Below are 18533 nucleotides of genomic sequence, written 5' to 3' on the forward strand. Positions count from 1 at the left end.
TATATTGGTACATGTGTAGTTTTACCAGTTAATGGAGGGGTAGGTGATGTCGCCCAGTATGAGAGTATTAGGTTGGACCCTAATATTCTCCAGGGCACTTAGGACTTAGGACATGGAGTGTGTCTTGGGACATGGTTGGGGACCTATTGCAGGCTATGACCTGAATCACTGTCTTACCCAATGTTAGCTGCACCTGAAGTATCTCTGATGCATCATGTTGGGCTACCAGTCTGGAGGTGTGTGCATCCTTTAAGAATATGGAAACACCACCGCCTTTGGAGCTTCAGTCCAAGTTCTGGGGCCGAAAGGTGTGGAATGAGTTATAGCCTGGTAGTGCAGGGGTGCTTTCTGCTGCCTTGAACCAGGTCTCTGTTACAGCACTAATGTCGATGTTCTCCATTTTAAGGAGTGCTTTGAGCGAGTGCATTTTGAAATTTAGACTTTTAGCGGTGAGCAGCATGACTCTCAGACTGCATTTGTTTGTAGCTGCTATGGTGGTAATTTTGTCTTTTGAACACCACCTAAAAAAGGCAGTATAAGGGTGGCAAGAGCCTTGGCCAGTACCCGGAAGCCCAGGGATGACAGATGCAGACCATCTCTGAAAAAGCATTGAGGTCTGTCAGTGATGTCATCCCAGGCAGACAGATAATGGATCCCCTTAGAATGACACCAGAAACTTAACCAATTGTTGAAATCAATCATTTCTCCTTGTACTGTGGTATCATTCTGGGTGATGATAGGATGCTGCTCAGGGCTAGGGTCATACCCGCCTGGGCTACATAATCTGAGAGCTCCTCCATGTCTCTTTTCATGTAGTCCAGGGAGGTACGTCTCATGTCATCACATCCACATGTACAATGACAGAGTTATATTTGTACCTGTTGGTGAGGGACCTGACTGCATGCATTATGTGGTGGATCCTGGCACCTGACAGGCAGCTGACTGTTATTTTCTCCTTATTCAACCTAGTGAGTGGGACATCAGTGTGCCTCACTATCGAGTCACCTATGACTAGTGTGTTGGGCATACTGTTTTGCCTTAGGGCCTTTGGTTGAGTGGCACACTGTTTAGGAGAGTTATGTGTCTCATGATTAGTGTTATGTTGTGGTGGTCAAGTGCGTTTCTGCCTTGGAGGTCTCTGCTGTTTGGATAGATTTTTATTGAGAGCCTTCATGAAGGTGAGTGTGTGGTTTGTGTTTTTATGTGAAGGCAGTGCTGGTGTGTGTGTTCTGGAGGGCTATGTGTTCCATGTGGTGTGGTGCAAGTGTTGACCTTCTCCTCTTGACCAGATATTCCGGTCTTGGCTGGAGAGTGAGTGGCATCCAATTTGGATATATAAGTGCATCTCTCGCAAGTCTGAGTGTTGGAAGGTAAGAGGAGAGGGTTGTCCGTGTACATGAGGCAGTTGCTACATTGCCTCAGGATTCTCAAGTTTATCAGGTTAATAGGAGAAAGCACAGGGAACTGACATTTAGACATGCCTGGAGGGGTGGGCATTAATAATAAGTACTGGAGATGTTTCCTTGTAGAAAGTTTAGTGCTGGTAGCACTTTTGTGTGCTGCAGTAATTGCTACAAGAAGTCTGGTAAAGTGCTAGACTAATATGCTAGTAAAAGTGCAGTAGAGGAGAGAACTAGCAGATCTAAGGGAAAAGTTGAAGAGCAGACTTTGGCACCACTCAGTATCTGAGTTGTTTGTCTTTCTGCTATAGAGCAAGTCTTAACTAGACAACGTTCACAAGTCATCCCTGAAAAGGGACAGTTGAGTCTGCTGGGCTTACGTGGCTAACAAATGGTAAAATGAAAAGTCGATCAAATACTGACAAAAAATAGAAGCTTAATATTTAACAGTGACAAGATTTACCTACCAGATTTTCTGTACATCTCAATGTCCTATTAGTTTTGTATGTAACCCTGTATGAAAGTACTTTTACCTAAGCAAAAAGCAGGCAATGAAAATATATTTAGATCCATCACTATTGGATACAAAATATAAATCAGAACTGTTAGTAACTATGCAAATATGCTCTTCAAAACAACCATTTCCTTCCAAAGAAAAAGTTTATACCTTAAACAGCACATTTGATAATCGACAATAAGAATCATCACTTTTGGCATATGTTCAAAAAATGACCCAAACAGTAATGTACAAACCACACCAAAGGAATGCGTGCTCCATTACTTTCTGAACTGCAGTATAAAACAGTTTAAACAAAGCTGAAGCCCTCCTGAAGAACAAGTTGTTTCTAAATCTCATGCAATTCTGGGGCCACATTCATCCCTATACCTAGAATCTTAGTATAAGCTACCTCTCACTGTGCTACAGCAAACTCTCTACTCTCTCTGGAAACTTGAAAAGAAAAACAGGAAATAGCAGCTCAGTTCACATGCGAGCACTGGGTATGCACTGCACGCCTCAGGGCTTAAAGGGGAAGGCAGTGGGAAGGGAAAACAGCAGTAGGAAGGCAATCAAGGATAACTAGCATAGCTGGCAGGTGAAATGTATCAAAATCAGCCAATTACACAGGTAGCAGCTCAGCCCAGCACAGTACTATAAACTATAAACTATGCAAACCCCTTTTACTCTGGTATTTCCCAGAAACTCTACACCACCAGTGTACACAGATGGGGAAATTTTACCAGACAAAACTAACAAAATGATTTGGGCTTCTGTCACTGTCATACATCAATATGTGCAAGAGGCTGAGGGTGGTGAGGATGTGAATGTTGATGACCATCCTACATTGAGGAGGAGGAGAAGAGTGTACAGACCCAGGGTAACCTACCAGGGCCCAGATGAGCTGGAGATAGTAGAGTGTTATAGGGTGGACAGGGACATTCTACAGCAAATTGTTGAGCTGTGCCGACCCCGCCTTACACACAGAACTAACAGAGGAGAACCCATCCCAGTGGATACCAAGGTATGTGTAGGCTTAAGAATACTAGCCGCAGGTACCTTCCAAAAGGCAACTGGGGATATCATGGTGATCTGACAGTGATCAGCATCCAGGGTACTCCACCAGTTCCTGGATGCCATGTCAGCACATGCCAGTGAGCACATAAATTTCTCCATCACCTGTGAGTTGTTGACCAGCAGTATGCATCTCTTCCACCAAATAGCAGAATACCCTCAGGTAGTGGGTGCTATAGACTGCACGTACATACACATCAAAGCACCATCTGGAGAGTGGGGTAGGGTCTACATAAACTGTAAGGGCTTCCCCTCCATCAACTGCCAGGTCATGTGCGATGCCCAGGGCATTATCTTGAATGTGTGTGCTGGCAGCACTAGAGGCTATCATGACTCCCACATCTTACATATGACACAGCTGTACCAGTCGTTTGTCAATGGGGACATCTCATATGGCCACCTAGTGGGGGATACTGCCTACGTACTGGAGCTGTGGCTGATGACACCCCTCAAAAATGCACACACACCTGAACAAGAACACCATAATGAACCACATGCACAAACCAGAATCATAACAGAGCATGTGTTTGTGATACTCAAGTCATGGTTCCGCTGCCTGGATATATCCAGTGGAGCCTTGCAGTACTCTTCAACTACATGTACAAAAATGTTCATAGTATGTGCCATGCTACACAAGATGATCCTGCGGAAACAGCTGCAGCAGGAACAGCACAGGGCAGGGCCACAAAGCCCCCCACTATTGCAAAGGCCAGCACAGGCACAGAGGGACTTGGAGGAGGAACCACCTCAGCTTGCCCATGTAGGCAGAAGGTGGTGTGCCCAGTATGCCCAGGCCTTGGCAAAGAGGCACATACACTGATGCGGTAGGGAACCGGGGAATGACACCTCTCTCTGACCCCCACATACAGTAAAAGGGATGCCAAACATGACACTACCTGTGCTTTACCATGTATAGGGAGTGTACTATGTGCATCCAAAATAGTCAGCCCTCCAGCACTGTCCTCAATATTGGCCCAGCCACAAGGTAAGTCACTCTTCCTATCAATTACTGAATGGAGTAGTATGTTCTGATAGTTGTATCTGTGGTATGGATGCGAGCGTACAAGGGAATCAGGTGGCTGAATGGGATGGCAGCAGATACTGGACACTTATATGGGCAGCATGAAATCCATAACAAATACTGGTGTCAACAAACTAGGCCATACTAGACAAGATGATAAATCCCACTGCAGTACATGTGGTGGCCCAATGTCTATCCATAGGACACACGCATGCATGTCAGTGAGGCTCACATACCCACCATCAGCCTCAACCAGCAGGACAGGTGTAGGTGACCATAAAGAAAGGCTGGGCTAAGGCCTCCAATTGATGGCAATGGTGAACAGCCCCCCCCCCACCCCGAGACCTACACAGACAGACTGAAACAGGTCTGGCAGTTGTCTGTGGAGTATAGAACACTAATGTAGTCTGGCCACTCACTGCCAGACCACAAAAGGCACAGTTATGAAGCAATGAGAGACTGCCTATGTCGGTGCACAAGGCAGCATAAGGGGAACGTCCCAGGTATATCTGTGAGTCAGCTGCAAGTAGCTTCCATATCACACATGCACTCAGCTCACCCCACCATCAGCCACAGGTTAATCTCATTCCTTGCCGTTGGGAATGAGTACAGTATGACCCCACTTCTGTATGGGTATACCCACAGAATGCAGCATGCTGAAGAGCTGTCCTCTGCAGGTGTGTCCTTAGCTGTAAGCAGCATCCTGCCTGCATCCGGACCAATGGATCAATATGGACAGGAACTGTTGCCATTAACACCTTGCACACTTACCCAGTTACCCCAGGGGAATGCACTGGCTCACAGCCTGGGAATGTAGGAGTGACCAAATGCAGTGGCCTTCTACAGATGGCCTGCATCACTACCAAATGGCCTACAGTCCTCTGTCAAAGGCTTGTGCCTCACAAGTAGTGCCACTGTATGGTATCTCATGAGATCACAACTAGCAACCTAACACAGTCAGCAGAACACAAATGCAAGGCCATTTTGACAAATCCCACTAGCATGCTCCCCATGTCCCACTACATGAACTGTGGGCCAATCCATAAATACCACTAGTAGGAAGTGTCAATTATAGGGATACAGCTCAGATATTGCTTGCATAAAGTTAGGAAGAGGATAGAATAAGAGAGTGGGGGGGGGGTGTAGACGCATGGACGTCGTGGAGTGTGTGAAGTCTGAAACTCTGATGTGTGCCCATAATACCCCTGCCTGCAAACCCAGTAATGAGTGGCTACAAACCTGCTTGTAAACCACAATGTGAAGGGGAAATGACCAGATATATGAGCCCTGCCTCTGAGTAACCTGGGTGAATCTGTACAGCTGAGAGGTATGGCCACAGCAGGATATGGCTATTCTGTTAAGTCGATATATGTACAAGAAGGGGATCCTCAGACATCATAGTACCAAGGTGCTGGACCATTTACACAGAATCATCAGCAAGTGTCTGTAGCTACCCTTCCACAATGGCAGGAGTGTGCAAGAATGTATAGGCTGTAGACCACAAAACTGGATTCAGCTTCATTCATCTTGTATTTCCCAGTATATAACTATGAGCCAATAATTATATTTGTCAGTAGTTGATGACATAATACATCACAGTGTAAAACAGTACATATGTCTGAATATCTCTGCTAACACCAACCATGTAACACAAGCAGCACAGACACCAATAGTTACAGTATCCCCTATCTGTCGCACATTGTGACTCCATATTGTCAATCTATCTACAGATATCCTGCAGAAACAGGTTGCTAGCTGTATGTGTAGAACACCAAACCCTGGACTGGAGTACAACCCTAAATGGAATGGATTCACACACTCAAAGCAGAAGGTCATACTGAGCATGCTCCTACACTTAAAGAAATGAAAACACAGTGGACTATACATATCTATCATTTGCAGATGTCTGTGCACACACACCAAACTGTACACCATTCATGCTTCACACACACATTAGGTAGGAATACTCACACATATCCAAGGACAGCCACTGTAGTTTCATAGGTTCATAGGTTGGTACTAGGCTATCGGCCCTAGGGCGTATACAAGCCTAGCTATAGCAATTCCCTGGCTATTTCTTCCCACAGTATTTACTTCCCTGGACCCCTGTCTAGCAGGGAGACTGATGTGATCCCCTGGGGTGAATTTCCTATCTCCCATCTAATCATCAAGGTTACTTTTGAAGAGGGCCACAGAGGCACTCTGTTTGACATGTATAGGCAGTCTATTCCAGAGTCTGGGGAGTCTCTTGGTCAGGAACCTATCCATTCAGTATGTTTTGTTCATTGTGATGTCAAGGTTTAGATCCCTGGAGCATGTGTCTCTGAGGGATTAGGATTTCTTTAAGTGTAGCATGTCCAACAGCTCTGGGTTTGACATGGCCTTGTACGTTGAGCAGAGATCGCCTCTGAGTAGACGATATGTGACAGAGTATAGGTGGAGTTTTTTTTAGACGGTCAGCATAGGGCATCTACTTTAGGCCTGTGATTCTTTTAGTGAGGTATTTCTGTGGCCTTTCCAGTTGTTGCAGATGTCTTGAGAGGTACGAACCAAATGGGGTGTTGTATTCTAAAATGGGTCTAATGAGGGATGAGTACAGTGGGACAATGACCACCTTTTTTCTGGATGAAAAGCCCTTAGTGATGATGTGTGTCATATAAAAGGATTTCCTGACTGTTGTGGTGATGTGGTTATCGAAGGTAAGACCACTGTCCACCTGTGTCCCTAAGTCTCTTATCACACTTTCGGTCTTTAGTGTACTGCCACCTATGTGGTAATTCATGGGTACATATTTTTTCCCAAATGGGATAACTATACATTTCTTGGCACCAAGCATATGTTTCTGTAAGGCCCTTTTGTAGAATATCCACATCATTTGGGTATTCAATAATGGCTCCCAGTTTGCAGTCATCTGCAAACTTTGTTAGCCAAAATCCCTTAGTGTTGGCCTGTACTTCAGAGAAGTAGATGCCAAACAAGAGTGGTCCCAGGACTGAACCCTGAGGTACTCGACTTGTCACTTGTAACTATAATATGTCAAACATGCACACACAAAGATGTAGGGAAGAGAGAGATAGACAGTGATAGAGAGAATTCCATTATGAGGCCTGTGCCAGCCACTACACATCCTATTGGCCGATATCACATGATATGCTGATGTCAATCACTGTACACATTACATTTGGTAGCCCTCAGCTCTATAGTGTCTGTGGTGCTTGTGATAACTGTGTAACATTATAGTACAAATCAGTATTCATGTAGTCTTTGTATACTCAATTCTGTCAAATGTAAAGTTGTGTGTCACTGAATGTGTGTGTGTCTTTCCAGAGGAATGATTTATGGCTCATTCATACATACTGCACTTCCCATTGCCCATGTTATCACTCCTGCTGATGTCAGTCACCTTGAAATAAACCATTGGCCAAGTCTCAGTCCTTTAAGCTCCATGGTGCTCAAGATAACTGTGTAATACTGTAGTGTAGCAAACTAGCTAGATAGGAGTTCTAATCCTGGTCCTGGCAACTGTGATAGTGTGTATGCATAGATGAATGATTTTGAGGCCATTCACACAATGCACTCATGATAACTGTGTAATACTGTAGTGTAGCAAACTAGTTAGGTAGGAGTTCTTATCCTGGTCCTGGCAAGTGTGTGCGTGTGTGTGTGTGTGTGTGTGTGTGTGTGTGTGTGTGTGTGTGGAGATAAATGATTTTAAGGCCATTCACACAACTAAACCTGCCATTGGCCTACTTTAGCATGCCTGCTGATGTCAGTCACCTTGAAATAACCCTTTGGCCAAGTCTCAGCCCTATAATCTCTGTGGCACTCACTATAACTGCGTAATACTGTAGTGTAGCAAACTAGTGAGATAGAAGTTCTAATCCTGGTCCTGGCAAATGTGATTTTGTGTGTGTGTGGAGATGCATGATTTTGAAGCCATTCACACAACTACACCTGCCATTGCACTACTTTAGCGTGCAAGCTGATGTCAGTCACCTTGAAATAACCCTTTGGCCCAGTATAAGATCTGTGGTGCTCGCAATAACTGCGTAATACTGTAGTGTAGCAAACTAGTTAGGTAGGAGTTTTAATCCTTGTCCTGGCAACTGTGAGAAAGTGTGTTGTCTTTGTTGACACATGATTTTGTGGTTATTCACACTTCCTGCACTTCCCTCTCTCCTCCTTTAGCACTGCAACTAGTTAGGTAGGAGTTTTAATCCTTGTCCTGGCAACTGTGAGAAAGTGTGTTGTCTTTGTTGACACATGATTTTGTGGTTATTCACACTTCCTATACTTCCCTCTCTCCTCCTTTAGCACTGCAGCTGATGTCACTCACCTACAAAGATACCTTTGGACAACTCTTCAACATATAAGCTCTGTGGCACCTGCGATAACTGCTTAATACTGTAGTGTAGCAAGCTAGTTAGATAGGAGTTCTAGTTCTGGCAACTGTGATTATGTGTGTGTGTGTGTGTGTGTTTGCACGCGTGGAGATGAAAGGTTTTGAGGCCATTCACACCACTAAACTTGCCATTGGCCTAATTTAGCACACCTACTGATGTCAGTCACCTTGTAATAACCCTTTGACCAAATCTCAGCCCTCTAAGCTCTGTGGTGCTCGTGATAACTGCATAATACTGTAGTGTAGCAAACTAGTTAGGTAGAAGTTCTAATCCTGGTCTTGGCAACTGTGATAATGTGTGTGTTTGCATGTGGGAGTGTGTGTATCTTTGTTGACTTGATTTTGTGGTCATTCACACTTCTTACACTTCCCTCTCACTCTCGCCTCTTTTAACACTGCAGCTGATGTCACTCACCTTCAAAGATACCTTTGGACAGCTCTTCAACATATAAGCTCTGTGGTGCTTGTGATAACTGTGTAATACCATAGTGTAGCAAACTAGTTTGATAGGAGTTCTAATCCTGGTCCTGGCAATTTTGATAATGTGTGTGAGAGTGTGTGTCTTTGTTGACACCTGATTTTGTGGTCATTCACACTTCCTACACTACCCTCTCCCCTCGTTTAGCACTGCAGCCAATGTCACTCACCTTCAAAGATACCTTTGGAGAGCTCTCCAACATATAAGTTCCATGGTGCCTGTGATAACTGTGTAACACTGTAGTACCACTACATAGCTAGGTAGGGGTATGAAACACAGTACTGGCAAGTGAGTGTGTGTGTGTGTGTGTCAGCTGTATCCTGTGTGGGTGTTGGTGTGATTGTGTAATAACAGGATCCATTGCAGCGTGGGTTTTGCTGCATTTCATACTGAGGACCCATATGTCCCAATGTCACATTACAAGGCCAACAGTTGTTAAACACCGTAGAGGTTGTTGTAGACAATTCACAGCCATAAATGCATGTATAGGCAACCATTATATATACCCAGAGATCTCTCTCCACCCGCAGATCATACACAAAAATGCTTGTCTCTTTCTCTCATCCTTTCTTTCTTTCTTTCCTTCTGTCCCCCCCCCCCCTCCGGTAGATGTGGAAAAATGCATCTGTTTTGCATGGGCAGGAGCTTGACATTGGTAGGTAATGTTCACGATTAGCTGATGGCCTGTGCACAAATTGGGGTCCTCCACCTGCTAATTGCATGTGGAACAGCTGTGCTATCATTCCTATAGCCAATTGCATGGAAACATAGTCCTGTAAATAAGCACGTCGTGTGGGTATTGACCCTTTTCCTTCACAGTGAGCAGGACTTCATGTGACTGTGTGACAAACAGCATCACAGAGGGTAGTTGAAAATACCTCTTACAACAAACACTGTGGAGACAGGCCAACAAACTGGAGGGGGATGCTCCAGACATGGGGCAGAATGTAAGTATTGCCATTCCACATTTTAAATAATGTTGGTTTAACAGGGTTTGTGTGGATATGGCTGTTCTGCATGATTTAAAGTCTGGCATGATAGTGTTATGTGGTTGAGAAAACTCACACCTTTAGGGCTATCTGCAGACTGGCCAGAGTTTGTAGTCTTAGATATGGTGTGTCACTCACATATTTTCTGTCTTTATAAATGCAGTAACATACTCTGATGAGTGTAGTCAGTAAATGGTAGCATCCATGTGTGTTACTGACGCCCAGTCCCTCAGAAGAGATATGTCACAACAAACCCTGTTACACCAGCAATGTTCTCAGTTTATAACTGCAGTATGTCAGTATTGGCCCTGTGTTTCTGCATTTGTCTCCCAGGACAACACAACAATGAATAGAACATGCTGGAGGGATAGATTCCCTTCACAGAGACTTCCCTTACTATGGAACAGGGTCCCGATCTACATAAGACAGAGCCCCTCACTATCACTCTTCAAGAGGAACCTCGATGAGTGGATAGGTAACAGAAAGTTCACACCGGGGATCACACCAACAGCACTACTAGATAGGGGCCAAGGGTACTAGCTGCTAGTACAAGGGTCTAGGGAACTACTAAAGGGGCAGTGAATACCGCACAATGTTGCTGGGCTAATATATGCCTTCAGGCAGATAGCTCAGTACCAACCTATGAACCTATGAACCTAAATCGGCCACCCATTGTTCATATGCCATGCAGTAAGAGGTGGATATGTACAGTATACCATTATTTACTGACATAATTCCTGATATCAAGCCAGTGATATATCAGACTGCCAGACATGTAATGTGTAGGATGCCTAATATTTGAGGACAAAACCTGGACATTCTGTTGTAGTCTGTACAGTAGTGAGGTATGTGTACTTATGGTGATTGTTGACAGAGTGTCTGTATTATGTAGCCATATATTGTGATTATGTTACTTGGCCTGTGTACAGACTGGGGTAGATGTCAGTGTTCTTGGTCCTGTTCTATCTGACGTTGCATGCTGCTCCAGTTTCTGATACCCTATCAGCCTAAATGTTTGTAGGGCCAGACTGAGACATGTCCCATACCACAGTCAGGCATCAGACTACACTTTGAATTGGGCTAGTTTATGTAAGGTTATTGTGTGAGTGACAAACATGATGATGACTGTTGTTCACACAGTCCATATATAGTACTATTACTTAGGCTTACCATTATGTGACTATGATTGTGTTGAGATTGGTTGTGGGTATGCACTTTCACACTGGTGTCTGTTACTCTGTGCTGTTACATGACTGTAGTGCCTGCTATATTTGCAATTGCATGTGTATTCCCCCATAGGTAAATTGGGTTAGTGTTGTGGCAGTCTGCCTGTAGTGTAGACAGTGCTCGGTGACATGCCTAGCAGTTCAGTGTATTTACCCTAGTGTGATGTTATGTCCAGATATTTGTCAGATGTACTGTTGCCTGGCCACCATATGTGTTGTGTATTTCTGACAAAGCAGTGGGCTGCTGTGAAGATGTATGTCACTAACTAGTGGGAATATGTGTTAGGACAGACAGGAGGGTGTGAATGCATCAACTGTGTGAGCTTATCTAGTCCAGTATGTGTGATATATCCCCATTTTCATGACATTAAACATCCCCTTTGTCAGGCTTATTCCAAATTACTTGCACTAAGGAGTTTTGTGTATACCTCCTGACTGACCAGATTGTTTCAGACTGTTCATGTTTATTGCTCATATTTCTTCTGTATTTCACAGGATCATAACTGTGATTTGTGTGGTACTTCACTATGATGATTTTATGATGTCTGTCGGTAACTGATGGCATACATGTCAGTTTCAGAAGAGCCTTCCTTCAAAACATGTATGTTGACATAACCCCTGTCACTGTAGCAACATTCTACATTTATAACTGCAATACATACATTATGTTCCCTTGCACTAAGAGGTTGAGAGTTATGGTGCTGAGGTATGACTCCACTACATGTCATGGGCATATGTTATGTATACATATATACATACACAGTTTCACTTCATAATCTCAAAATTCTGAAATCTCACATTTCAGCATTTCAAAACTATGAAGCCGAACCATTCACAATCCCGAAACCCACAATCACGAATCACACAATCATGAACATACATACACCATACACCACATAACACACAAACCATTCCACCCACAGCACACAAACCACATAACCCTACACTACATATAAGCAGAGGGGCATGCACCCCTGCACCCCCCATGTGGGGGGCTGCACCCCCACACCCCCTACTTATATATATCAAGTCCGAGATTGCACATAAAAAAAAAACCCACACCACAGCATTCTACACCCGCTCGCACAAAAATACACATCACACATACACAAACACAAACAAATCCAACACTCACACTCAAACTTATACGTCCCTACCCTTACCCACACATACAATGTACAAAAACACACACAAACACTCACACACTTTCAATTTCAGACACCATACCAGCCAAACACTTCACGCAATGTACCGGAAATGCATAAGTGTGGATTTGAGATATTTGAATGCACTCTTATGCCTTTTGGCATTCTGCATTTTCAGCTTCATGGTCTTGGAATGCTGAAATTCGAAATTTCAGCATTTCCAGATTATGAAGTGAAACCATAAACACACACACATATATATATATATATATATATATATATATATATATATATATATATATATATATATATATATATATATCTATCTATATATACAGATATATGCGCAGATATATATATATATACACACACACACACACACACACACACACACACACACATATATATATATATATATACATATATAAAGAGAGAGAGATATGGAAATATATACCAATATATACATATATATATATATATATATATATATATATATATATATATATATATATATATATATATATATGTGTGTGTGTGTATGAATATGTGTATGTATGTGTGTATATATATATATATATATATATATATATATATATATATATATATATGTTTTATGTGTAAACATGATTGTTGTATGCACCTTCTCAGATGTATCCCACCATATTAATCTGAAATATGTATATTTACATATAAGAATATGACTGATTTAACATTATTTTCACTTACAAGTACTAAACAATTATAGTAGTCATAGCAGTTGTTCACTACTATTCAGTATGTGTACTGAATGATATATTTGAAAAAAAAACAAGCATCCTCATGGCTTAGTGGTTATGTGCTGTGACTGTAGTATACAGGGTCCTGGGTTCAAGACCTGCATGAGCTATTTATTTTGTTGCTGGGCAGAACAAGGGCTGGTGGAGACAGGGTGATTAAGGTGTTTTAAAGTGTCTTTAAGCGGGTTTGCGCAGGTTTGTGCGAAGCTAAGTGATGCTAACGTACAGTTAAATGAAAAGGTGCTTACACCGTGTATGCTTCGCTTACCAGTGCGCAAAACTGCTTAGCATTTACATTTAAGCAATGCTTACACCTGCTAAGCATAGCTCAGCCCTAGTAACCAATGATCACATTCCAGTCTGATAAAACAGCAAGGTAATGGCATCTTTAATAAAAGTATTTCATTTCCTATACATAACATGCTTCTATGTGCTATCATTACAGTTCCAAGGGTGTGAGTATGCTGTATGGGGCACCTGGGTATACACGGGTAGTACCACAATCTTTTCTTTTTGAATTTGTTTCATACATGGGTAGTATCCCAGGTTATATGCAGTCACACTTGCATGTTACACCAGCTACAGTGCACTGGTTGACAGTAATAATTTAACACATATTGTATCATTACATTAGTACTTTTAACAATGCTTTTTCAAGTAAGAGTAGATTGCAGATTGTAGTACTGGAACCATACACCCCTGCATGCAAAGCTGGACTCTGAGTACTGAGTATCTTGTTCTTGGTGTTTGAGCTGTATGTTTATATGTATATCCTATTGGATATTGATCTGATATGTTGATATTAACTGTAGATTGCTATGTTTTGTGGACATGTCATTGAGGACTGCTGTCATGTAGTAATGGCATACCTTTCAGTTTCATACGTGTATCTTGCAAAACATTCATCCTAATGCATAACCTGTTGGCTATCTACTTACTGCCTGTCCTCTGTACATATGTGCAGATGTCAGGTATTGCTACGGCCATACCATTATGTAGGTGCCCAGATTGTATTGTGCTGTGGTCCTGAACACTGCTGCTAGTTCTGACATATGGGACATTCCTTAATGTGCGCCTTGCCCCATTTCCTTGCCTGTGTGAAAGACATTACACATTCACATACAGTGGGTAGCAATACATCACAGGACAGGATATGTGGAGACAGCCAACCAACATGGGGGGCATAGCCCCAGATTTGTGAACAGATTCTATGTCATCAGTGCTGTTATATACATGGTTGATTGATTGACTGACAGGGTTTGTGTGGACATGCATTTAATGTGTGATGTCATGACTCATAGTGATATGTCACTGACATACCTCTCCACTGGCATGCTGTCCACAGACTGGCCACATGTCTGCCTGTTATGTTTTGTGTGTTCACCAGACAGTTGGTGTCCTTGGTAAATCCGTTGTGGACTCTGGGGAATGCAGTCAGTAAATACTCACATCTATGGGTATTACTGACATCATATTCCTCATAAAGGATGTTACAACAAACCCAGTGACATCTGCAAGTGTGTCAATGTATGTCAGCAGTATGTCCAATCTACACCTGTGTTTGTGCCTCTGTTCCCACCTAGCTAGTGAGTGGGGAATGTTATCAAAGGCTTTGGCAAGATCAATGTAGGCTGTATGTGTCACCTTGCTTTCATCCACAGTTCCGGTGACTGACACCAAGGAGCTGACCAGGTGGAATGAGCAGGTATGACCTACCCTTTACAAAGGTAAACTGTGTGGGATCCTGAGTCTGCAGATTCCCATATCCCTGTTTATAAGGTGCATGGTGATGCATTCCATAGCTTTGCATAACAGACTTGTCAGGCAGTTGGGGCGGTATTTTCCAGGGTCTGTAGTTACACCTCATTTGTGGAGAGGGGGTGAATGTAGCAGTGTACAATTCAGTAGGGACAAAGCCTGAGGTGAGGCTGTGCTTGAACAGAGCACACAGGTAAGGTGCCAGGTCACTCTGTAGTTCATGTAGAACACAGCCAGGGATATTCTCAGGTCCCATAGAAGCTGTATTCTTGGCCTTGGACAGTGGTGTTTTAATGTGTGCTGCAGTAATACTGAGTGCCTGGTGGTGTACTGGTATTATGATTGGTCCTTTGGGGGGTGAGGGGTAATGTTTGCACTCAAGATTCCAGCCAGTATATTGGTAGTATTTGTTGGCTCAGTCTGGGAGGCTCCATTGTCTAGTAGCTCAGAGCAAATCTTGCTATTGCCATGGAGAATGTTATCAAACATAACTGTATGAGACCTTGTGGTTGTCTTCACTGTATGCTCCAGTTCTGTTCTCACAGCTGACATTGTAGTATTTGATGAGGGAGCTCAACCTTCAATTGTGGCTGATAAGGATTGATTTCCAGTCTTGGGACTTCATGTTATTCCATATTGGTTTCCTCCTTCTGTTGTACAGTGTCTGTATGGCAGGGAACCACCAGATCAGCTTCCTTTTATTGGAGGTGAGGGTCCTGGTTGCAGTGGGTATGGCAGTACCCATGCATTTGTGTACATGTTCATAGTGCATTGTTGTTTGATTCAGCTGTCATGCACCTAGTCTCCATTTGCATAGCTGCCGTGAGGTTAGCCACCTCTGTTATTATGAGGCCATATTCAGCATCGGAAAGGCTTTTCATGGTGGTTACCTGTGCATGGGGGGCATGGGAGGGCCATGGATTTCCAAAGGTAATTCATTTGTGTTCAGATATAACAAGGGGGAGTTGTCTATTGGTGTCAAGCAACAGTTATCCATGTTAGGAAGGACCAGGTTGATGTGATGGGCATGTGCATTGGTACATGAGTAGCTTTCCCAGTTAATGGTGGGGTAGTTTGAAGTCAACCAGTATATGAGTGTTAGGTTGGACAATATTATCCTCCAAGGTGTTTAGGTACATGGAGTGTGAGTGTTGGGACATGTTTTGGGACCTATAGCAGGCTCCAACCAGAACCACTGCCCTACCCAATGTTAGCTATGCCTGCAGGATCTGTAATGTCTAAGTTGGTCAACACTCTGGAGGTGTATGCCTCCTTAATGAATATGTGAACACTGCCACCTTTGGTGCTTCAGTCACAGTTCTCCAGGAGATGTGGAATGGGTAATAGGCTGGTAGTGCAGGGGTGCTTCCTGCTGCCTTTAACCAGGTCTCTGTTACAGCACAGATGTCATAGTTACCCATTTTAAGGAATACATCCAGTGACTGCATTTTAAGATGTAGATGTCTAGTGTGCAGCAGCATGACCCTCAGATTGCATGTGTTTGTAGCTGTCATATATTTCTGTATATTTCTGTATATCTATATATATATATATATATATATATATATATATATATATATATATATATATATATATATGTGTGTGTGTGTGTGTGTGTGTATTCACCTTTCTATATATATGTATCTATGCGTATATGTGGATATACATGTGGATGTGTATATATATATATATATATATATATATATATATATATATATATTATATCTAGATTTGACCACATATATGCATCTCCATGCATATATACATGTTGGCAAGGAGCTCCTCCATTGCTGTAAGTGGGGCCTCTCTGGCTGGCCCCTCACCAGTAGTGGAATGGTCCCTCACCACCGCAGTGGCCTGTTGCCGTGTATGCTGAATTAGGCCAGTTGCTCTGTGCCTGACCTGTTTGCATGTGCTGTCATGGTTCCCCAAGGTGTTCACTCTCTGTGTGAGGTCTTCCCAGAGGGCTGTCCTCTCCCGCTGATGTTGGCGACCCCGACTGAAGAGGATGTGGTAGTGTTCCAGGATAGCCTCAGTTATGGCTGCTGTCTCCTGGACATCATAGGCTGGAAGCCTCTGCATCAGACCTGAAAGACATAAACAGGGAAAAACACTTCACAGGACATCAGACACTGTCCTTAGTTCTTTACAGATACAGCTCACTAGTAATGAGTATCAGTAGCCACAACATTACATCAAATAATACTCCAGTACCTAGCAGAATTGTATGGACATGCATAGCATTATGTGTAAGTAGGTAGTTTGCACCGGATTAATAGTGAGGGTAGGGGTGCTTGGGGTGTGCATATCCTTCTATACTGATGTTGAGCCAGGGTGGTGATGTTTGTCCTAAACATGTCTGAAGCTGGTCATCTGTAGCTATGGTGTGTGTGTATGTGCTGTGGCTGACCTCCATTACAGGGTGGGTTGGATAGTTGCCTGTGAGACCACAGACATATGTGTGGATGGCCTTCCAATTGCCCTCAGTGGATGTGTCCTATTTGTACTCATACTCAGCATTACATTAATGCACCTGTAACCTACTGTGCTCAATCAGACACAGGTTGACATACTGCCCAGATGGTGACTGTACCTATACATGTGGTGGTGGAATGAAGAAGTACATGGGAGTATACAGAGAAAGGTGTTGGAAAAGGAGAAGTAGGATTGACAGACAGATGTAGAGAGTCGACATGAGTATAAAGAGATGGGGTGCATGGCAAAGAGAGTGTGACATACAGATGTGGAGTCTGGGGTTGTATGTAATGTTGGACAGCACGGATGGTGTATAGGGCCTGTAGCTATTGGCTAGACAGAGTCACATAGCTAGGAAGAATGTGCAGCACAAAAGGGTGATAAAGGAATATGGGTGAAACATACAAGCTAGGACTGTGTTTAGAACATCTGGAAACATTACTTTGATGGCCTGTTCCATGAGGAAAATGGTGGAGGGAGGGAAGGTTGGCTGAGGTGGGTATTGTTAATCAGGAGGTGCAACAGATTATCAAGGAGAATGTAAGGATAGCTATGAGGGGGTTTAACAGTGGAAAGGCTGTTGTTCCACGTGACATACCTGTTGATGCCTGGAGGTGTTTCTGAGACCTGGCAGTGGTATTTTTAACTGGATTGTTTACTGTAATCTTGGAAAGTGAGAGGATGTCTGAAATGTTGGCAAATATGTATGGTTACTGCTTATCTGAACAAGGGTGGTCTGCAGAGCTGTAATAACAAGTGAGGGATAACAGTGATCGGTCACAGGATGAGGTAATGGTAAAGGGTAGTGGCAGCTAGGTTAAGAACATGGTGATGATGATTTGCAGTATGGTTTCATGCCAGGTAAGAGTGTTACAGATGCAAATGTTGATTCACAAGTGTTGATGAAGCTCTGCACTGAGGCTGAGATGCAGCTGCATTGTGTCTATGTGCACCTACAAACAGCATATGACATGCTGCCTGGAGAGTAGTTTTGGTATTGTATGTGAAGGTCAGGGGTGCCAGAGAAGTCTGTCAGATACCACAGGATATGTAGGAGGCTAGTGTGACAGCAGTGATTTCTGGTTTTGACGTGACAGTTGGATTTAAGGTGGAGGTGGGAGTACATCAGGGGTCAGCTGTGTGTCCTTTTACATTTGCAGTGGTGAGGGACAGGTTGACAGACATGATCAGACAGGGGCCCTGTTAACTGTGCAGTTTGCAGATGACATTGTGGTCTGTAGTGAAATTAGGGGACAGGTTGGGGAGACCTTGGGGAGGTGGGGTTATGTTGTA

Source organism: Protopterus annectens, chromosome 1.part1 (assembly GCF_019279795.1).
Source record: "Protopterus annectens isolate FY-2018-M chromosome 1.part1, PAN1.0, whole genome shotgun sequence".
NCBI classification, from domain to species: domain Eukaryota; kingdom Metazoa; phylum Chordata; order Ceratodontiformes; family Protopteridae; genus Protopterus; species Protopterus annectens.